Source organism: Myotis myotis, unplaced genomic scaffold (genome assembly GCF_014108235.1).
Source record: "Myotis myotis isolate mMyoMyo1 unplaced genomic scaffold, mMyoMyo1.p scaffold_m19_p_20, whole genome shotgun sequence".
Classification (NCBI taxonomy): Eukaryota; Metazoa; Chordata; class Mammalia; order Chiroptera; family Vespertilionidae; genus Myotis; species Myotis myotis.
The window spans coordinates 10,901,462-10,924,778 of NW_023416325.1; the positions used below are offsets into that span (position 1 = coordinate 10,901,462).

The 23,317-nt window shown below is 41.4% G+C and overlaps 1 protein-coding gene across 7 annotated transcripts in view; it reads left to right on the plus strand.

The window, feature by feature from the left end:
* The first annotated feature begins 3,707 nt into the window (after nt 1-3,707).
* CDON (cell adhesion associated, oncogene regulated) overlaps nt 3,708-23,317 on the plus strand; it is a 74,842-nt gene continuing 55,232 nt past the window's right edge. For 4 of the 7 annotated variants that reach the window (XR_004974865.1, XR_004974866.1, XM_036353908.1 and 1 more), the window contains exon 1: nt 3,708-3,893. The gene's annotated coding sequence lies outside the window, so the exon portion shown is untranslated. Of the gene's footprint in view, nt 3,894-4,323; nt 4,663-5,415; nt 5,636-6,946; nt 7,154-23,317 lie in introns of those variants that run through there. The other 3 variants (XM_036353909.1, XM_036353911.1, XM_036353910.1) reach the window with 3 other exon arrangements.

Below are 23,317 nucleotides of genomic sequence, written 5' to 3' on the forward strand. Positions count from 1 at the left end.
TTTTTTTTGTTCGAACCTATGTGAGAGCTGCGGAAGCTGCCAGAATTCACTCTAACAATGCCAGCCCCTTAGAGACCTCGACACATTGTCGCTCATTTTTCCTCTCGGAAGAAGGGGAAATTTTACCGTAGAGACCAAGTGCTTGGCGCAAGTTCACAGAGCAGACAGCAGGAGAACGAGGGATCTGGGGATAAATGATACTGGACAGGGTTCCCAACCCTCACGTCAATGCTTTCTCTGTGAGACCATCCAGCCTCAGATTACTGTCGGTAGTCACTGCCCTTTGTAAATATCCCCAACTCCTATCATTCTCTTTCAGGCCTCTGGCTTTCTTTCATGTCTCAGGCAGGGGCTCCTGAATGACAGGGAAGGTGGCATCCTGATCTGCCCAGGGCTGGCCTCCAGTACAGACCTGTCTTTCTCTTTCCTGTAAAATGATCTCCACATTCTTTGCTAGTGCAAAGAAGATGTGTAAAGTCGTTTTCTCCCAACCTGGGGTGTGGGTAAATTAATCTAGCATCACAAACGCAGTCACGGCGTTAGGTGATCGGTGTGTAATGGTTTTAGGCAGTGCGTCTCCGGAGCTTAGCCTGCTCAGCATCAAAAAGGCCATAGAAATCTCGCTCTCCGTGAAATCCTCTTGCACGCAGTTCAGGAAACGTACAAGACGGCGAGAAGACAGTCGATTGATTGCAATTTCTTTCTGAAGGAAATCAATCTTGCCGAGGAAAGCTGTTGATTACCAACCTTCTAGCCGTGGGAGGGGAGTTATCCTGCCGTCATTAGATATGCAATTCCAAATGCTCAGAGGAGGGTCAGGTCATTTAATAACATGTCAATATTAAGTTACCTCATAAATAATCAGAACTTCCTGCATATTTGTTGGGTAAATTTGGAAAACATCCAAATGGTGACAAATGACTTCTGTTATTGCTTAAGCCTCTGGGTCCAACGTATTGTGGAGGTCGCAGGAGTCTTGAGCTTTGGAACCTTTAGCGGCGAGTAAGAAAAAAGGTCCTGAGCTAATTGACTTTTTAAAAAAAAGTATTTTTATTGATTTCAGAGAGGAAGGGAGAGGGAGAGAGCGATAGAAACATCCATGATGAGAGAGAATCATTGATTGGCTGCCTCCTGTATGCCCTACACTGGGGACTGAGCCCGCAACCCAGGCATGCATCCTGGCCGGGAATCGAACCGTGAATTCCTGGTTCACAGGTCAATGTTCAACCACTGAGCCACGCCAGCAGGGCCCAACTGACTTTTGATGGTCATTTTCCCTCCCCCACTTTTTAGTTTTAAATAGTTTTTTTTTTCCTTATGTAAATAAGATCCAATAAAATCCAAAGCCATGACCAAAAGCAAAACATGTGAAATCACCAATGAGTTGGAAAACCTTCAACATGACCGGGCCAGCTTGGTGCTGATCCCCAGTGGTGCTGCTGTGGTCGGGGACAAAACTGCAAGACTCCCATTCCATTCATTCCCACAAAACTCTCATTTCAGTGAAACCTTCAGTGTTTATAGGACATCTTATTTGCTGAATGAAAAATCATTTACTCTATCTTGTTAAGAGCATACAGATTCTTGGTTTGAATAAGTAAAAAATGGAACAATGGAGAGCAAAATAGAATGAGATTTCTTTCTCCATCCTCCTTCCAATACCGACTTTCTTAGGAACCAATGCTTTCACCAAGACCCGGGTTCCAGCTAAAGCAGAAAGCTAAACTGTTTGAACGCGACCACACTTTCACAGCGTTTCTTTGTGAAAATCAAGTAAAAAGGTCTCTAAAGGGCGTATTTCTCCTGAAGTTCAGGACTGAGTGTTTTGGAATTTCAGGTATCATTAAGGGCTCCTTTTGTTAGTTAAACTGATAGTAAGGATGTTGATTAAAGAGATGAGCTAACAGCTAATAGTAATTATTTTATATAGAAGTCACAGTCCTCGAATGGCCACTCAGTGGCAGGTGCTTGTCACTAAGTATTGAGGAGGACTGAAGTTTTGCCACCCCAAACTACGGAATATTGATTTTAAGCTGGTGAAAGAAGAGGAAGAAGAAAAAAAGAAAAAGCTTAGAATCTTTGACACTCCCCTTCTCTGCCTAAAGCAGCGGTTCTCAACCTGTGGGTCGCGACCCCTTTGCCGGTCGAACAACCTTTTCACAGGGGTCGCCTAAGACCATCCTGCATATCAGATATTTACATGACGATTCACAACAGTAGCAACATGACAGTTATGAAGTAGCAACGAGAATAATTTTATGGTTGGGTCACAACATGAGGAACTGTATTTAAAGGGCTAGAGGTTGAGAACCACTGGCCTAAAGGAATTCAGATAGAAAAACCTGCTGCAGGAAGGCACCCTTAGTAATGTCACCTGAGCACCCATGAATTAAAAGGGGGGCAGATAGGAAGAAATCTAGCAAAGCCTGGTTGGTCGAACTCCCTTCTGGATCCCACTGGCCTGGGGTGCCCAGAAAGAACTGGTTTGCCACATGTTGCCCACCCGTGGATTGCCCGCGGTCCTTTTGAAATCCCACCCTCCTGCCCCACCCTCTCCTTCTCTTTTATGGCACAGAAACCTCACTTCCTAAGGTGTCTTTGGGTCTCATATCTCATGGCGCCGCTGCATGTGGATCCCTAATAAACTTTGGGCATTTTCTCCTCTTGGTCTGTCTGTTCAATGGATTAGCCCAGGTAGAACTTAGGTGAGAAGGAAGTGGTTTCTTGCACCCGCCACCTGCCCCGCCACCCCCAGCCCCTAGTATAGAAATCATTTTTTCCCTTTTTCTGTTTGAACCACTGAGGTTCGGTGACATCAAATAACTTGGGGCGGGTCCAAGGACGGGCTGGTTAGACTCTGGGCCCAAAGGCCACGCTGGTTTCACCGGGACAGAGGCTCACTCCCAGCCTAAGTTCTGCCGCCAGCTTGGCGCGACTGTGAAGGCAGGAGGGGAGGTTGTGGAACCAGGAAGAAACGAAACATGGAAAGTAATGAAAAGGCGACGGAACCATAGCGGCGGGAAGCTGGAGCCGGGAGACAGCCACCAGGTAAGAGTGGAGAGAGACAGATCGGGGTGGGGGGCCGGGGAGAGATGAGCCGAAGACCTTACGTGCGGAGATGCATCACCCATGGACACAGACAAGTGCGGTGAAGGCCTGGGGCAGGGCGGGGCGGGGTGAAGGGGGGCAAAGGGTCGGGGGAGTGGAGGACATTTGTAATACTGTCAACAATTTTAAAAAAACGAGTGGAGAGAACAGACAGGTCGGGAGCGCCGCCGAGGACTGAGGGGCGGGGCCTGGGCGGGGCGCCGGCGGACGTGCGGACCCTTGCGGACCGCTCCACCGCCGGTCTCCGGGGGTCTTAAAGGGGGAGGAGAGTGAGTGCAACCTCCGGGAGCTGCTGAGGCACCTCCGTCTCACCTGCCCTAAACCAAAGCAGAGAATTAACTCCTCTGACTGGAGGGGAGCTCTTGTGGACAAGCAGGAAGGGGACTGGAGGTGGCCCTGCACATGGTGCGTCCCCCCCCGCATATTGGTACGTCCCGCCCCCCGCCGTGGATCTGGCGGCTGCGCGCGCACCCTCCGGCGGGGCGGGGCGGCCTCGTGGCGCGCTCCCGCGGCGCCCGGTCACGCGCCCGCGCGCCGAGGCCTGGGCGGGCGGGCGCAGCGGCGGGGGCGCGCGCCGTGACTCCGCCCCGCCCCCTCCCCCGAGCCCGGGTGCGCGGCGCGGCGCAAGGAGAGCGGGGACCCGCGCCCCCGCCCCGCCCCCGCCTGGCGCGTGGAGGCCGCTCGGATCGCTGTCGCCGCCGTAGCCGCCCGCGCGGGATGACCTGGGGCGGCTCTGGGAGCCGGCTGCCGCGAGAGATCTGGGGGCTCCGCCGGGCCGCCGAGAGGTGCGCGGTGGTCCCGTCGCGGGGTCGGGGGACGGGCGGTCGCGGCGGGCGGCCGGCGGGCCCAGGGGCGCGGGGTCGGGGGCTCGGGCGGAGACGGGGGCCGCTGGGCCGCCCGGTGGCGGAGGGCGGGGTGTCAGTGACAGGGACCCGCCCGGCAGGTGGGACGAACCTGGCGGGGAGCTGGGGCGCCGGCACGTCCCCAGGGAGGGGGGGTCCCCGCCCTTCAGCCTCCACTCGCGGGGCGCCCTGGGGACGGTGCTTTCTGCGGGGCGAGCGGGAGGAACGTCCCGCACGGGGTCTCTCTCTCCGCTGTCACGGGCGCCGTGCCTGCCCAGCCCCGGGAGCTCGGAGCTCGTTCTCCTTCCCCAGCAGCTCTCCCTGGGGTTGCATTCTCCTGTCTCCATACATTGCAGCTCGCTCTTTATTTCAGCCCGCAGCTCCCAACCCTTGTGGCTTCCACTCCACCTCTAGGACTGTCAGTCATAAATCACAGAGTGGGGGGGTGCGGGGGTTGGAGGGACTCTCTGGTCTTCGCCTCCTTGTCCCCCCCGGACCCCACCGAGTCAGGTGGACGGCTGTCTGTCCGCAAGGAGGCTGCTCCGGAAAGCTGGTCCTTCCTGGCCGGGCTCCCGAGGGTGGCAGGTGCTCGGAGGGCAGGCTGCCTTCCAGCTGAGATCTGGGGTCTAGAGAACCAACCGCATTCACAGAAAGGCAGCCTCCTCCGCGCCCTGCGTCGGACACCTCGTGGAACGGGAGGTCGGACTTCAAGGTAACAGATGGGTTCTCAGTCCGGTGGCCGGCGATGCCGATGCCATACCATGCCTCACTGACACCGTAACCCGCAGGCTGTCAGCTGACGCTTGGCATCATTACCCAGTGGGTAGTGTCCGGGAGGAGGCGGTGGGAGAGGGCTGGGGCTGAAACGGGTTTGTTCTTGGGATGATTCTAAACATCCTATTACATTTTAGAGCTCGGTTTGTTGTTGTTGTTGTGAGTAGTCTACTTTAGCTGAAAATGGATGGGGGAGGGGGAGTAGTGCAACTTTTAGGACAAGATGAAAGGGAACGTCAGAAAGGTTCTGGACCTTTTTAAAAAATTAGTCCTTAACTAGAAAGCATTCTTAGGAACCCAGAGAGACACCCACTACCGTAGTTTTCTGTTATGCACATGTTGATATAAACTGCCTCCTACTTTTAAGTTATATGAGAAGGATGGAGTGCAAACCTGTTTCATTTTGCGAAGACCCGCCCTTGGGTGTGTGTTTGGCAGCGTATAGAGCAGAAACATTTATAGTTCTAGAAAAAACACCCCTGTATGTTGTTTAACTTTCATGCAAAAAAACAACAAAACAAAACCCAAAAACGTGGATATAGTATCTGGGAAATCTGTCTTTGTTTGAGTGGTGTAGTCAACCAGGGAAATCAGTTCCTCGAGGTAGTGTGTGTGTGCAGGAAACCACTTGGGATGCTTTGATTGATGGCTGTGGTTCGCATCAGCCTCCTCTGTGGAAAGTACTTAAACAGCTCTGCCCTGGAGTCGGGAGGTACAGAGAACTCTCAGGCCCCGGAGCACACCCATCTGGCCTGTGCAGGTTGGGTTCTCCATCAGTCTTACCTTCTTTGCAGGTGGTTTGACTTTGCATGAAGAGAACTAAGCTCACTTTCAGATAGGACCCCCGCCCCGTTCTCAAGGTCTATGAGATGGGAGGCTGTGTGTAGGAAAGGGGGGTCTAAAGAGATCAGGTAAAATGCGTTGACTGGTTTGCTGTGCTTTCCTCTTATGTTCCCACGTTGACCTTTTACGCTTTCATGACTTTCTAAACGATGTCATTTATGGTTTTGTCACAATAAAAATTGAAGTAAAATGTTCCTTCTCTAGAAAACGTTTCTTTTGCAAACATTTAGACCAAAATTGGGTGATTATGTCTAAGTAAAATCCAGGGGAAATGATTTTTAGGCATTTAACATTATCTTAGTGAAATCAGACAGGGGATAGAACATTAAAAATAAGTAATTTAAAAATTTGTTATTTATAACACTTAATTACATTAAGCGTTGCCTTGTTATTAGCGCTTATACTGCTTAGATGTGTAGGTAAGAAGACATCAGAGGAGTAGATGAGTTGCCCACCAGGTAGTATTTAGGCAGATGATCTTACCACTTAATAGCAACTAATTAGATTAGAAAGGGAATTTGGAGTCTGGTTGCTAAATACATTGCTTTGAAGGACTTGATTTACAGTTTTTGATTGGTGCTCTTCCCTAAGAAGATTTGTTATCTTGGATTATTCTCAGATAAGACATTTGAGAATAATGTTTTATTGTTTTTATGTAAATTTTTATATTGTGTGTGTAAACATTCCCTTTATTTATAAACATTTCATCTATACATTTTTGTTGTATATAAGGTACTGATTCACTTTCAAGATAATAGGGAGGAGGGCTTTACTTGATATTTTTCAATTAAAATGAAGTGTATGGAATATATTTAATGTCACTTTAAAAATATTGGATTACAATTCAATGAGAAACTGGCGTGTTTTTTTTTTTTTTTTTTTTTTAATCCTCCAAGTTTTCCCTCATTGTTTGTGCTCTTTCCCCCATTGTCAGGCTTAAAACATACAGTATCATTGTCATCTGTCCCCTGAATAATGGTCCTGAGGTGATATTATTAATGTGGCTTTTTAAAATCAAACTAATTATACTTGCCTAAAAGAGCCACATGTGTGTGATTCTAGCTGCCTGGTGCCTTTTGAGAGCCCTGGAGACAAGCTAGTGAATAGAGCTGAAAATTCATTCTGTATTTGATTAAATGGAACAGACTCGCTGCTCCTTACCCCAGCAGGGGCTATGAGATCTCTTGATCCCCGAAGCGGCTCCAAGACCCTGGGAATTCCATTAGCGAGCACCTGAGGAATTTCTGCCCTGCAGTGCCTTTTTTGTATGTGTGTGTGTGTGTGTGTGTGTGTGTGTGTGTGCAGAGGGAGTGGAGCAGCGGTGAGGGGGGAGCGGAGGGAGGGGGCGGAGAGAGGCTACATTAGAAGACTCCATATGTTAGCAGATCTAAAATCAAGGCATGACTTAACAGCTTATCTCATAAGAGAAGAGCCCAACCCAAAGGCAGATTGCTAGTCAGGACTTTCCTGCAAGCAGGACTGTGGCGGTGTGTTTCTTAGCCCTGAAGTGAACGTCACTGTTAAGTACAGAAAGTCATTTTTCTGCTTTCCCTCCGAAGCACAAGCATACACACGTTGCAGATTTGGTAAGTTTTCTCTGAATGATCTATTGATAAACATGTAAAATTGTATTACAGTTTGGTCTTGCCTGCCAGGGTGGATGTATTGTTTCAATAGCTTTTTGAAGTGAGAGCTAAATCTGACTTTTATGGGAAGCAAATCGTTTTTTTTGCAGAGGTGAAATGCTTGTTTGAATAGGCATATTTTAGTTTGCTCTTTTGTTTTTATATGATTTTGTTGTGTTTCTGTTCTGTTATAGAGTTTAAATTCATTTAGGGTGTAGCTCTTTTCTGTTGTCTTTTAAGAATCCTTTCTGATTTCTAGTATTTTTTTTTAAGGAATTGCTTTGCAGATTTGCTAGCGGCCACAAGTAAATGAAAATATATCTATTAAAATATTCTGTAAACATTTTTGGGGTAAAGTTTTTTGGAAATATTAGTGGATCTTCCTCCCTCGCCCCCCTTCACCCCCAATATAATTTTTGGATACACTTTTCAAAATGTTAGCCCAGTTTGTTTCTTGTGTACTTTTCCAGGAAGAGTAGTTCTGAATCTTGGATGCCATAGTTAATTGATTTTCATCTTTTGAGAATAAACATGAATCTGAATTCCACTGTTTGTACATTTCATGGAATGCAGAGAGTGCAGTAGCTTATTTGATGGTTAATTTGATATTTTGTCCCTGCTTAACATCATGTTGTATATCATGTATTACCGTCCTATTACCATGTAGTCCTACCAAATTCTCCTCACAATACACTGTTTAGAAAATAAAGAAGCCTTTTAGAGAATATGTTTAAAAATGTTTTCCCATCTTAATCCAGGGCATGCCTTCTACTAGTATGGCCAAATTGAAAGGACTCTTCAATGAATTGGAGTAAATACTATGGTTAGCATTGTGCCTGTCTTGGTTCACAAGTTGTTCAGTTTCTTTGCTGTGTGATGTATTTTGATAGCCACAGATAATACAAAGCTACCCCAAAGAATATTTTTTTTTTCTACATATCAGTTGGAATGTGAGTAGGGACTTCAATTCGTGAGAGCCAGTGATGTATCTTTAACCCTAGAATTTAAGGAACTGTAAAATTCCTTACACCTTATTTGAGAAGACAAAAAAAAAATACAGATTATGTTATTAAACTTAAGGTTTTATATTCTGCTCATGTTTTGTTGCTTGTAACTGTGTGCTTGGTTTTTTATAGTACCCTAATACAAACAAGAGAATTAAGTTGACATTTAGCTTGCTGCTCAGCTATTCTTGTTACAGGCTGGCTCACCTCTTTATTTATGTAAGCTTGCACAGTGATCTTGACCTAAGCTTTGGTTTTCTGTTCTACAAAATGGGGATAATAACAATAGTATCTCTAACCACTGTTGGGGGATTACAAGAGATAATGAAAGTAAAGCACTTGGCATATGGTAAAACCTCTGTGAATGGGAGCTGCTGGTATTTCTAGTAATTCCTCCTGTACAGGAGTCTATTATTTCGATCCAGAAGTGATTTCTTGGAAGTACTAACTAATGAGGAGTTCTCAGAAGTTAGTGATAGTGTGGACATATGTAACTGCTGTAAGTTTTCATGTGGTACAGTTTTCTTAATTTTGCAGTTGAAACTTAAAAGACACCTAGAAGCAATGTGTTGCATTTTTTTCCAATCGAGGTGTAATACAGAGATGTACACAAGCATCCATTTAATGTACACTAAGTGAACAGCTAGGTGAGGCTTTACATACGCGCACACCTGTGTAACCGGTGCCCAGGTAGATATAGAGCCTTTCCTTTGCCTCAGAAGGCTCTCTGGGTCCCTTCCCAGACAATGCCACTGTCCCCTGCGAGCAACAACTATTCTCTCTGCAGATGAGATTTTTACCAGAGATTAGTTTAGCCTGTTCTTGAACTTGATAAAAGTGGATGCAGACAGTATGTGTTCTTTTATATCTGGTTCCTTGCACTGCTCATTGTGTCTGAGGGATTCATCTGTCATCATGTATGGTGGTGAGACATGCCTTTTACATTGTTGTAGCATCTTTTGTGTTTTGAAATCCATAGCAGTTCATTTTATTGGCACATGGTCAGTGGGGGAAAAATAACAATACTTCTGCCTAAAGTATTAGAAAATCAGATCCCAGTGGCTAGCTTAGAAAAATATCCATGACCTTATTTTTATACATAAAAACAGGTTGAAGGTAATATCATTACCTACAGTTACAATTCCATAAATCAGATTTTTTTGATAACTGCATTTATTTTATTTTTAGTTTTTAGAAGGGGATGGAGGGAGCCTCAAAATAGAGGACTATCTACGTCATCTTATGTCCTTCATTTCTATGATTTAATGCAATAATCAATAGTTAGAATTGCACAGACGTGACCATCACCCCAGCATTAGTGTAATATCTTTTAGAAGAAAATGAAAAACACAATGTTATTTTGAAAAAAATCCCCCCCCAAATGGAGCTAGTATGCTATACTATGGGAAGAGTGTGAAGACTGGGGCTGCCCACTTACACGGACTGGCTGTATGACCTTCACAGTTACTGTCAGGTTGTGCCTTTGTGTTTAGAAATTTCTGTTTGCACTGTTGGAATTCCCTAATATGCCAAATACCGTTTATTTCCCCAAACAGCGAAACAAGAATACAGGATGCTGTTGACGAATCAGAAGTTTTTGTTTTCACTGAAATTTTGGAGGGAGCCGTGGTTGAGATGAATAATATTTCTGTTCTTGGAAATGTTGAAGGACTTTCTGGATGGTCTGCTTGAACACAAGCCACTTTCTCTCTCAGGAGACATTGTATCCTCAGCATTTGTAATTTTATTAAATCTATTATTCATAGTTCCTTGACACGAGGCCATTCCTCACTTCCAGCCATATGCAGGGATGGGTCCCCCTGCATTCCAGAGGGGCGAGTTGTCCCCCTTTCTTCTTAAATCAGACCACCAGTGGCCAAGATTTCAGTGGGGGTGGGGAGAGTTGAAATAGTGATATATGATGCATCTTTTGTTCCATAGGGCGCTCAAAAGTGCAGATTTTGTTTCAAAAGAGGGAAGAACTGTCTGTCAAATAGAGCTGCCTCATGACAGAAATTGCACGCTGGAAGTGGCATGAGCTCCTTATAACTAGACATGTTCTAGTGGCATTTGCCAAAGAGACTGTGGAAAGCATCGCTTCCTTCGGTGACGGATTGGACCTCACGACCTGTAGGGCCTTTGCAGTGCTAAGACTCCCTGAAATAGGCTTTATGGGAGTCTACGTAGCCACCGGATACATAAGGGGGGAGAAAATGTTTTAACACGTTTCAAATAGCCATTAGGTCAATACATTTTCTCAAACCAACCCTGGTATAAAGTTGAGGACTGCTTCTACTTGCCGGCTCTTTCACTTTAATTTAATTCTTTATTTTTTCACTCATAAGTAAATGTCGGAGATTCTTTTTTCCCAGCATTCTAAGTATATTGGTATCAGAAATGATGATACTGACAAGTTTGGTATTTGCCCCCTTTGTATATAGGTACATCTGAGAATTTATTTCAAGCCCTCTGTTGACCTAGTTATTTATTCTCCCCTACAACAAGTTATATATAAAGTAAAAATTAATAAATGTACCTCTTGTCTCTGTTTTTTCCTCCATCCAAACTTTTCTACACTTGAATTTCAAGAGCGAGAAATAATTCATATGGGAAGAGAAAGCCTATGTCAGTGACTTATCCAAGCAGTGAAACTATATTCTGAGGATATAATCTAATCATAGTTATCTAATCTAACCATGTACACATTTTGTGTCTGTAAATATATGTTAATTATTTATATTAACAATTGATATTTAGAGTGATTGAAAGGAGTATAGAATCCCAAATCAAAATAATAATTTCTCTATAAAGCAGAAAAATAGACTGTGTTTTCACTGTTTTATACTTCTGTTTACACATAAAGCCTTCTGTACCCTCCCTGTAACCTCTAAGATCTCTCTCTCTTCTGTTTCCATTATCCTACCCCTCCAGCCTTCTTTTCAAAATTTGAGAGGGCTGAGAGGCGATTCAGAATGTGAGACAAAACGATAGTCCTAACTCCTGCTTAACCTGCTACTGCCTCATCCCCCTGTCTCCAGGCTTGGTTTTCTCTTTTCCAAATCATCCATTCTACATTTTGCCAGAGTAATGACCTTCCTAAAGCATAAATCTGATCATGTGACTGCTCTTAAAACCGATTTCTTCAAAGACCCCGAATCACTCATTGATTAAAGCCCAGGTCTTCGCTAGGCATACACGGTTCCTTACTACCTGGTGCTTCTGCAGTCCGCAGCTACAGTGCATTCCTCCCGTGACCAGACCCTGCTTTCTCTACTGCTGATTTGGTCGGTTTAGGATGAATCCCAAGATTCTCCCTTTCTGACAAGTTTCTGATGATGCGAATGACACTGGGCAGCCCACATTGAGTAGCAAGATGCTAAACTGTCTCCTCTAGATCCATGGATGATTTCAACACACACTTTTGTTCTTAAAAAATCCAGTGAAATCGGTGATTCTCCATGCCAAGTTCAGGTATACCACAGCTGCAAATAACGAAGATTAAAAGAAAACTAGAGATGAAGGGAAAGTAGTTAACTGTTGCAGCTACCAGGACATCTGTGCCATTATTACCGGAACGCTTGACTGATGTTGCAACAATTTTATATATTTAAAATGTGCATTTTTGTCCTGTGCAACATTAAATGTCTCCAGAGAGCTGATGTCATGTTTCGTGTGTTTGTCTTCAAACACTCAGAATTACAGGAGTTCTCCTGGATATATAGGGACTGAAAAGTACATTCTGGCTTCTGTCTCTTGCCAGGGAAACGTCTGACAGTTATTGGCTTTTTATGGTATCAGAGTAAAAGTAATTATTATTCTCTATTTTACTATAATTTGATATCTGTTCAGTTGAGTAATCCTACACACTGTCTGGTTGGAGGTAAAGTTGGCAACAGAGACGAATGTTCAAATGGATAAAATACTGCTTTTATCAGGCCATAAAATTACTGCAGTGACATCAGAACTTGGCAGCCTCTTTTATTCCAATAAAAAGAAAAATAGCATCATAAGCTAGGGATAAGACATTTTTCCTGCCCATTTATTTTGGCTTCTTTTCATGGTTTTGGCCTCAGGGCGGGTGTATAACAAAATAACAACACAGGGAATAAGAGGCAGTAAGCATTAGAGAACAGTTTCAGCTGGGGTGGGCGTGCTGTTTAGCACGTACCTCCATTCCAGTCATGTAAACGGTCCCTCTCAGATTGTTGACTAGGAGTAGATGGAGTTAAACTTCATTGTTTGCCTGGATATTACATAGCTTGCAATATATGGGAAAAAGTTTGAAGTTTGGCTTATAAGATGGCCAGGTGAGGCTGAATGTCTGAATGAAACTATGAATGCGACAGTACAGTTTTGTAGAAAAGGTGCTCTTGACTCTTTTTAAGCACCAGTAAAATAACATCATATTACCAATCTAAATCACTGTTCACCCTTGCCGTGAAATTAGATTTTTAGATGTTAGCATGTTTTAAGGACAATTCATATATTAGGATTTCAATTTGGTGTCCAAGTATCTGAGCAGTATAGCAGATCCTGGGACTGCTGAATACTGAGAAGTTATTTTTATAATTCTCAATAGATTACTACACTCTTGAGTAGAAACACAGTAAATTCTTACTATTACGTTGTCTCCATGATTTACCTCAGTGGTTCATCTTAGTGTGATCGCCTTCTTGAACAAGATCGTTTGATTGTTTCTTCCATTAAATCTTGGATATTCATCTAAAATGAAATTACAGGTTTTGTTCTGCAGTGAAGAGGATTATTTTAAACCTAATTTTAAATATATACTTCTGTTTAAGAACATATTGTCAAGTCATAATCTGATTAGAAAGTTCCCGATCTCTTAATCAGTTATTGTTTCCTATTTATTGAAAATTGGGCATACTTTCTTTTTTATGGTCAAGTCCTTTTTGAAATTAAAACAAAAACACATCAAACTTCTATCCAGAGCTCCCAATTCTAAGCTCTAATCTTCATGTTTTCGGTTATTTTGTATTTTAGTTGGATTTGTCTTTTAAAAGAAATTGCAGTTCTCATTTTTTGACTGTAGCCTATATAGGACTTTCATAGAGTTTTTATCATGCATTTTAGATTAAGTGTATTTCATCTCATGGCTAACTCAAGGCGATTTTGAGTTATTACAAGATGGGTTGTTAACTGTGGTCTCCCATTATTAAGCTAGCAAACACACTTGTCATTATTTGTTATTTCTTTTGTGTTCGAGGATGCATTTTAAAAGAGCTATTGTCATAGTGGTTAGGCCTTAAAATAATTTCACATTTGTTACTATGACAGCAGCCACACTGGGGTTTTTAATCATACAATACAGTGTGTACAGGCATTCGATAGCAATGCTTTGTGGCATCAAGTAAAGTTTAGCTCAGGGATTTGACTACATACATCTTACTACTGTTAGCAGGAGTCTTGCAGCTAACTCCCAGAGTGGGTTTCTAAATGTGAGCCTTGTAAGTCCAGGCTGCATTTCACCCCACGTGCAAACATCAGTAGAAATTCTTTTAAAGAAAAATTGTCAGTGGTTTACTTATTTGGGGATTTCTCTTCCAGATCGGTAGATTATTAGGGGGAAAGTAAGGACATGATCAGATCTGTAAACAAGCCTTTGAATGCTTGATCAGATCCATGTTTTCTTAGCTAGTTAGACCATGAACAGAATACTTAGTTGTGGTTACAGATGTCAGCTGAGCATGGAATCAAATTAACAGGCACCACACATCCAACTCCTGAGGCTTTTAACAGCCAAGAAAGAGGCCCTGAGTGCTGAATCTTTTTACTTGTGCAAGTTAGGGTTTTCCTCCCATTTGTGTCGAAATGTGATTTTTCTGGGAAAAACATCCTTTCACGTGACATTTAGTAGGCAAAGTCCCCGTCCACGTGTAAAAGTTCTTTTTAATTCCCTGAGCAATACTAGCATCTTTTGTGTCAGTTGCTAGTACCGGAGTGACTGTGCTGCAGGTATCCTTGGGCAATTTAATAAAGAAATAATATGGTGAAAAAGGAGGGACATATTTATAGTTTTTGCAAAGCAGGGCCCATGCCTATTTGGGTGCCCTTCAGACTTACCAGGTGTTGCACCCAGAGGCCTGGGAAAGGAGCACCTGCCCTGGTCTGTGTGGCATGCACAGTCGGGCACCCGAGGGACCATGACATTCCCTGTGCTCACTTAGTTTCTTGGAGAGCAGTTATGAGTCCAATTGCACTTCCTGTCTCATGATTCTATTTATCACATATTAGGTGATAGATAGAACCTCCTTCTCTCTGTTTCTGATATTGATCATTTCTTAAATAACTTTTATAGAGCCCATTGTATGTTGCAGAGTGTTTTACATGCATTTTTCTTCCCCCCCCACCTTTTGCTATTTACCATAAATGCATGAGATAGTAAAATTTTCATGAAAATGGCAAAGACAAATGTGCAATTTGTCTGTTTTTCATTTCCCAGAGGTGCTAGAAAAGGAAGACAAGATAAATGATTGAGCATTGGTATCAGATACAAGAGTTTTAATGCAGCTCAAAGTGAGGTCGACTTTAAAGTCTCTCTATGATTGGAAAAGCAGGCTATTTGAAATGGTAGTTTTCTAAAACGTAATTTAGGCTATAATTGCACATTTGTGCTTTGAAATTGCACATTTGTCTTTGCCATTTGTAAACCACAACTGCATTCTGGATTCTATTGACCTAATGGACAATATCGAAGTGAATTTTGCCTAAGGTACAATTGAGCCACGATGTCTTGTATTTTAACTCTCTTTCCTCTAAAGAGGTCATTTCCTTATTTTTTCCTAGCTATGGGAATCCTTCCTAACACCTTTCTTTATAGCAGGTACTTGGATGCTTAGAAATTCTTTAACAGTATATTCCAGCTGAAATGAAGTTTGAAATTTCTTTCCAGTTATATGTAGAGTAAGGAAAATAGCAAAGATGGCTTTTTAGAAATAAATCTCATTTTCCATTTGTGTCTTTAGTTGTGGGATGAATATAAAATCAACATTGATATGCTCTTTGTCTTAACAGTTGCTCCATGGTACCCCTGTATCCCAAACATGACAGGTGATGCTGAAACACAGTCTGTTTTTCATTTCCCAGAGGTGCTAGAAAAGGAAGACAAGATTTGCAGTTTTCAGTGATTCTTTTAGTATTACTTTTGGCAACTGTTAGCTATTTCTCTTTTGTTTTATATCACTCTATATGTTGAATAAACTAAATGCCAATCCTAAAGCATTTAATGATAGCTAATTTGTGTTTCAGTGTAGATTAGAACTGTTGTTAACTGTTCAGTGAAATAGTTTAAAAATGGTTTCGTGACCAGTTTGACGGCTGGCTTGAGAAGGAAAGAAAGAAAAGTAGATATTCTTAAAGGCACGTTTTGCTCCTCCTCTTTTGTTGGAGTGAAGACTGAGTTGTAATACCAACAGAGTCCAGCTCCCAGTACGAGGTGTGAGACTGTTTATTTTCACTCTGGAGATGTATATACTACAGAAGGGAAACTCTGGCCTCGCTAAGCCTAAGCAAATCATTACTTATCTGCGACCTGGCAGGCGATTTGATTAAGGTTGACAGAGCTCGTATAATATCAGAACCAGGCCCTCTTACTGATTGATGAGCCTTGTCAGTAAGTTTTGTGGGTTTTTTTTTTTTTATCTGAAAGGAGAAAAACTGGACAAGAATGAAAACTTGTTCAGATCTCTAATTGCCAAATATAAACCAAGTCTGTAATGTAGTTTTATCTATAGTGACTGATACGTATTCATTTGTATGCTGTTTTCTTAGGTTATAATTAAATGGTTTTTAAATAATATTTCTGTGTCAGCAGCCTTTACATGATTAAAATTTGAAATTTTAGAGATTTTGATTCATGTTTTAACATATTTCTGAACTTGGTTTTCTTTGATGTTGTATATTTAGTATAGTAGAATTTTTATCCTATAAATAATTTTTCGCTTCATTCTCTGAGTTCTTTGAAATCCTTGCCTTTAATTTAAGGCATTTTTAACCCCTTGCTTTCTAACTATATGACTGATTTGCATATTTGTAATGGCATATCTGCGCCACTGAGTGTGTGACTGGAATATGCCAGCTGTTCTTGGCAACACTTTATTTTATTTTATTTTTTTAAATTTAATTTTGTTTTATTTCTTGAAGTATTACAAAGAGTATTACACATGTCTCCTTCCCCCCCACCCCACTTGACATTCCCCTGGCCTCCCCCACCCCCCAGAGTCTTGTGTCCATTGGTTATTCTTATACGCATGCATACAAGTCCTTCGGTTGATCTCCTACCCCCGCAAACCTCCCCAGGCTTCCCACTGTAGTTTGACAGTTTGTTCAATGCTGCTCTGCCTCTGTATCCATTTTTGTTCATCAGTTTATAATGGTCCTTATTATCCATAAATGAGTGAGATCATGTGGTATTTTTCTCGGCTTCCCAGGGGCCGTCTGAGCCTCACAGGGGCCGTCTCAACCTCACAGGGGCCATCACCTTGGCAACACTTTAAATCAGTCTACATACAGGACTGAGTCCAACGAAAGAAGACCATTTCTTCTTTATTATTCATATGCTGTTTAGTAGAAATGAGTATAGGACTGGAAGACCACTCCCCCATTTGAAATAAATTTAGCATATGGGATTTCCTGATTAATGAAGAGATCGAATGGAGAATGAATTAGTTTCCTGTAAGTGGAATTTTGTTAACCTGGGAATTTTCAGGTAGTGTATCCTAAGGAGTTAGATGAGAGTAAGCTCTAGAGTTAGAGTGCCTGGGGTCAAATTCCAACCCCGTCATATCCTAGTGATACAACCTCTCTGCCTTAGTTTCCGCATCTGTATAATGGGGATAGTAACTGATCGGGCTGGTGGGTCATCTCATTTAGTCCCACAAATAGTGATTGGCTCTTGGTAGGTGTTCTTGAAGATGAGCAACTGCTGTTCCTATTGTTGCTACTGCTATCTACAAGATGGCTGGTATTGACAAAATGTGATATAGCTGAATTAGAGACTGTCGAGTCAAAATGAGTATGGATTAAACTTTGGGGGAGCTATAAATGTGGGAGTAAGCTAGGATTATGTTTGTGCTCTTGGGTTGGCCAGCATGTGGCTCCCAGCACAGAGAGCAGTTAGGTTGAGTGCTGTATGTCATAGCTAATAGTGAACTTTTGGATAAACTCTTGGATCCCCAAACAACTAAACACCATCTTAAACTTTCTTGCCCTAGATTTCAATTTTGTTACTGTCTCTGTCTCATCTCCTCAAACTCAATATAAACATACTTCAGTTTAATACCAGGAAAATAAAATTTCATTTATAAGAGATGTATTTTCTAACTCACCTTATTAACATGTTCTTAAAAGCAAGGGATAACTGTCGTTGTAACCCTTTGCTAACTTTTTCAAAGGGAAAACTTCTTGTAAATTCCTAGTATCTATTAAATAAGTTTTATTACAATCTCATTTAATTATGTACAAAATGAACTAGATGCAAACTTTTAATAATCTTAAAATTTTTTAAGATTTTAAATGTTGAGTTTAATAGTAGGAAGATACTTTGCTTATCTTATATTTCACTTGTCTATTTGATTTGAGTGTTTTAATTTTAAGTATGATTAACATTTTTCCTTTTAATAATGAACTTGTTTTTAACTACTGGACCAATATTTTGTGGGCCAATCCCTTTAGAAATCTACCCAGATATATAATGCTGAAAAACTAAAACCATGCAATGAAATGTATGTGTGTATTAATCTTTACTAATTGTCGCTAAACCATAGTACTGTGGGATCTTCGCAGGACATGTGTTCCTAGTGTTGCATAACCATCTGCTGTGTCACGTGCTTTTCAAATTTGGCACATTGTGCTGCCATGAGCTAGGGTAATTCACGTCTCCTACTTTTCTTTTTACCTGTTTCAAAACTTTATTTGTACAGTATTCTGTAACATCATTAGACCTTCACATATCGTATATATGATCCCAAAACACAGATGAGATTGGGCACTGAAATTTCATGGCGTGTCTTCATTGTTTGCCTGATGATTCAGAGTAAACTGACACTAATTTGAGTTTCAGCAGTGCAGAAACAATGACATTTAAAAAACCCCGATTTTCGTGCCTCTAAAAATCCATCTGTGGACTGAAATAGAGAAAAAAAACAAAAACCTGATAGGGTTGAGAATCTTTTCAGAATGAGAAGTGGCTGGGGATTCACACTGAAATCAATGGACATAAATGAACAAACCTGTAAAAGCCCTGAAGAGGACTTTTATTTAGAAAGCCATGTGTAGTAGGGGGATTACTGCGTGTTCAGATTTCACCCCTGTCATTTATTAGCTGGGTAGTCTTGGAGAGGCCATCGGAGCTTTCTGCATTTCTGTTTCTTCATTTGTAAAATGGAAATAATATGTCTTTAAGATTGTGAGGATTGGTAGCAATATATGTAAAATCTTTCACTCATAAACTTATTACTTGGTAGCTATTGTTGTTCTTTGAATATTTAATCTCATGACAGATATTTGGTAAGATGCATAAATATACATATATTTCCAAACAAACCAATTATTCTCTCAGTGGAAGCAGGAGGCAAGGGTGGAGTCGAGTGTCGGAATTAACTGGCCAGGGTTTCCATGCTGCATGTAGAGTCCTGCCTCCCCCAGTCAATCCCACGTGACCCACTGTTACCACTGGGGATGTGTCATTACTGTCTTGTGTGGAGGCCTACTGACTGAAACACTGAGTCTTTCTCTGGGAGCTATGATTTAAATACTTGCATAACATTTTGCTTTATATCTACTTACCATAAAGATGAACTTAGTTATTTATCCAAGTAATGAGCACATTTATATTGCCTGAGATTGACAGGGAATGACGGATTTACTTCACATGTATGTATAAATTAAATTAGCCTTGTGGCAGATTGCTTTAAAAATGTGCTTGATTTTTCTTAGATATTTATATACCAAATTCAGGACTTCAAAAAAAAAGTGTTGGCAAGAGGTGGGACAGATGACTTAGTGGTTTTAAGGACATCTATAAAACTATTTACCAGTTAATTTAACCAATTCTCTTCATGGATATTTAAAACCCCTCCTTGAGAGTTATCTTCCCACTCAATAATAGCATTAGGTGGTAGAATTTTGTTTTAACACAGCTTGCTACTCCATGATTTTGACGACACAAAAGTTCATGTCATGTAGCAGGAAACATGACTATGGACCATAAAAAACCTGATATTTCTGTTTTTTTTAAATTGAATTTGTTGGGGTAACATTGGTTAATAGAATTATGTAGTTTCAGGGGTACAGTCTTATAATACATCATCTGTATATTGTGTGTTCACCATCCCAAGTCCAGTCTTCCTTCCATCACCATTTATCCCCCTTTTATCTTCTCCTACCTCCTCTCACACCACCCCCCCTTCCCCTCTGGTGATCACCATACTGTTGTCTATAAGTTTTTGTGTGGTGGGTGCTGGGTGCTTAATCCCTTCACCTTTTTTACCCAGACCCCGTCCTCCTCCCCTCTGACAGCTGTCAGTCTGTTCTCTGTATCTATGAGTCTGTTTCTGTTTTGTTTGCTAGTTTATTTTGTTCATTAGATTCCACCTATAAGTGAAATCATATAGTATTTGTCTTTCCCTGACTGGCTTATTTCATTTAGCATAATACTCTCCAGGTCCATCCATGCTGTCGCAAAGGGTAACATCTCCTTTTTTATGGCTGAGTAGTATTCCATTGTATAAATGTACAACAACTTTTTTTTTTTTATCTATTCATCATCTGATGGGCATTTGGGCTATTTCCAAATAATCTTGGCTATTGTAAGTAACTCTGCAATGAATATTGGGGTGCTTATATTCTTTTGAATTAGTGTTTCGGATTTCTTCAAACATATTCCCAGAAGTGGAATTGCTGGGTCATAAGGCAGTTCCATTTTAAATTTTTTGAGGTAACTCCATACTGTTCTCCACAGTGGCTGCACCGATCTGCATTCCCACCAGCAGTGCACAAGGTTCCCTTTGCTCCACATCCTCACCAACACTTGTTTGTTGATTTATTGATGACAGCCGTACTGACACGTGTGAGGTGATATCTGATTGTGGTTTTAATTTGCATCTCTCTGATCATTGGTGACATTGAGCATCTTTTCATATGTCTATGGCCATCTATATGTCCTCTTTGGAGAAGTGTTCGTTCAGGTCCTTTGTTCAATTTTTAATTGGATTGTTGTTGTTTTTGGTGTTGAGTTTTATAAGTTCTTTATAAATTTTGGCTGAGTAGTATTTCAGTATACTGAACCCCTTATAAAAAAACAACCCTGACATTTTAGTCTGTAATGCTAATCTCTTGTCATAAATGTCTGAAGGGAGTCTATATTATTTGTTTTAGCTACAATTCCTTATAATAATCCTAAAAGTAGAGATTTCCATTTACCCACTATTGGTCCTATGACTGTAGACTGGAATCGAACCTGAGGCCCTTCAGTCTGCAGGCCGGTGCTCTAACTACTGAGCAAAACCAGCTAGGGTGTTTTTTTTTTGAATGAACACTTCTTTATTGCTTGCAAACTGAAGTGCTGAACTAGTTGCTTTTGATTTAATTTCAAGAGCTGAAATTTTGTTAATTTTGGATACCATTGCTGGGTCCTTTCCCCTTTCCTCTTTCATTAGTGCAGTCATTTTTTAGAGTTTACCAGAGATGAGGCAAAACTAGGATAAGAGATGCATACAAGCTTTTAAGTGTGTGTGTGTGTGTGTGTGTGTGTGTGTGTGTGTGTGTTTCATTTAAGCATAGCACTTGTAAAATGTTTGTTATGGAATTCTAAAGTTGAAAAAAATTATAGCATCCCCCCCCCCCCCCAGCTTGTAGGCAGAACGTAAGCCGTACTAAATTAGCAAATGTTCTACATGACATTCTCCAGGAAAAAGAAATATATCAATTTAGACTATCAAAACAAAAACTTTAAACCACCAACTATAAATTTTTAAAAAATATTTTAAACATATTTAATTATTAACTATATATTTTAAAATAATATTTTTAAAAATTGGGACCCCTGTCCCTGTGTGAAACATTTTTATATCTCAGAAAAGTTTAAAATTCAAATATATGTATCTATATCGATATAGATGTAGATACTCCAAGAGTTAAGATGTCAGAGATTTAGGAAATGAAATCAAAGTCTCTATTTTCGTATTTTACTTTGTCTCCACTCAATGCATTTTTGTTGTTTAAGTGCATGAGAAACTGCTTTTTGTATTAGTAGGCTGCAGATTCCAACTCTGCTCATCATCTATCTCAGAAAATGAGTTGGAAAAAGAGATGTTAGAAAATTAAGCAAAGGATCCAACCCATGGCATTCTTAAAGTCTAAGACCCAAGTTTTATGACATTATATAAAGAATAAAGTTAAAACTCTCCTCTAAATCTCACCAAAAAACCAAAACAACCCCCTCCTGTTGTGCATGGAAGCCAATGCTGACAAGTCTTAAGGGAAGGGTCTGGCCACAAGGAGGTAGGGATGTATCAGCGTATGGAAATGGATTTTACAGACTAAGGTATGGCTAGTGTTGTGTACATAGGAAACATGAGTATAGTGCAATGTGAATAATTTAAGAAATATATAAGGACATATATCTAAATGAGCATTGTATATTTCAGGAAGTCTGTCACCTTCGAAGCTGTATGGTTAATCTCACATTGCTATTATTGTGCTTAGAAATTTGGAGTTCTTTTGGGATTATTTTATGGCACTTAACACTTTTCCTTTGGTGTTCTTGATTTTTTGTTTGTTTTTGGAAATAGCCATTAATGAATATATCAGGTAATAATGTTGGAGTTAAGACTAACTACAGTGGGGCCTTGACTTACGAGTTTAATTCGTTCCATGATGGAGCTCGTAACTCAAATTACTCGTATGTCAAATCAAAAGTGAACGAGTGAGACACAGTGATGTTGTGGCGTTCACTGTGACGTTCGCTGCGCCAGCTAGCGGTGGGGTATCTGAAGCTGGCTCGTAACCCGAATTTTAGCTCGCAACTCAAAGCAAAAAATCGGCCGAGAGACGGCTTGTATCTCGAAAAACTCGTTAGTCGGGACACTCGTAAGTCAAGGCCCCACTGTATATGGGGTTAAAAATCAGGTGTTACCATAACATAATGAGAATGGCTTTTATACCTGGTTTATACGTTGACATTGAAAATAATTAACGAAGGATTTTCAGAAAAGTTTTGCACAGAGGAGCAACCGTGGAATAATGCGCCTCTTCTAGGTTGGTTCCCTCTGCTGCTGTGTTTTTTCCCATGGTGTGTGTATGTGTGGTGTGTACTAGTGTAGCTGTGCATCTCCTGGATGAGTGTGTCATTGAATTCTTCCTTCGGCCATCCTGTTTACTGTGGTCCAGAGTAATGTCACAGCGTAGCAACGTGCCGCCCAGCAGAGCTGTTCCAGCGAGCTTTGCTTCATTTCTGGGAGACAGGCTAGAACTAAGGCCGAAACTGCTTCTCAGGCTCCCCCAGTTGGACTAAACCTTCATGCTGTATTGTGCTGTTTGCAGAGATCCTGTGATCTTAGTTGATTTGTTTTTCTACTTCCTAGTTCATCAAGACATTGTATCTTGATCATTTCTTTGATTTTTAACTTCCTATCAAAGTTTTCTGGGATGCAAATTTTCTTCACACAGGCCAGTGTGTGTTTTTACTTACCTTTAGACTTATGAATCCATTTGTGGTGATTATGTACTGACCAACTAGTCATCTGTGGTTGATTTGTATGTCAGCTCATAAAGGGGCGTGGAGCCCCATTATCAATGCAGGCCCACTCCTCATGGTGCTCCAGCAGCCGCGACGAAGTGTGTCTGACCTAATTAATACCCATCACCAGTCTGAGCAAAGCAGGGGCCCCAATGAAATCTAGACGCTTTCAGTTATTTTTTTTTAAATATATTTTTTATTGATTTTTTACAGAGAGGAAGGGAGAGAGATAGAGAGTTAGAAACATCGATGAGAGAGAAACATCGATCAGCTGCCTCCTGCACATCTCCCACCGGGGATGTGCCCGCAACCCAGATACATGCCCTTGACCGGAATCGAACCTGGGATATGCAGCCAGGTTAA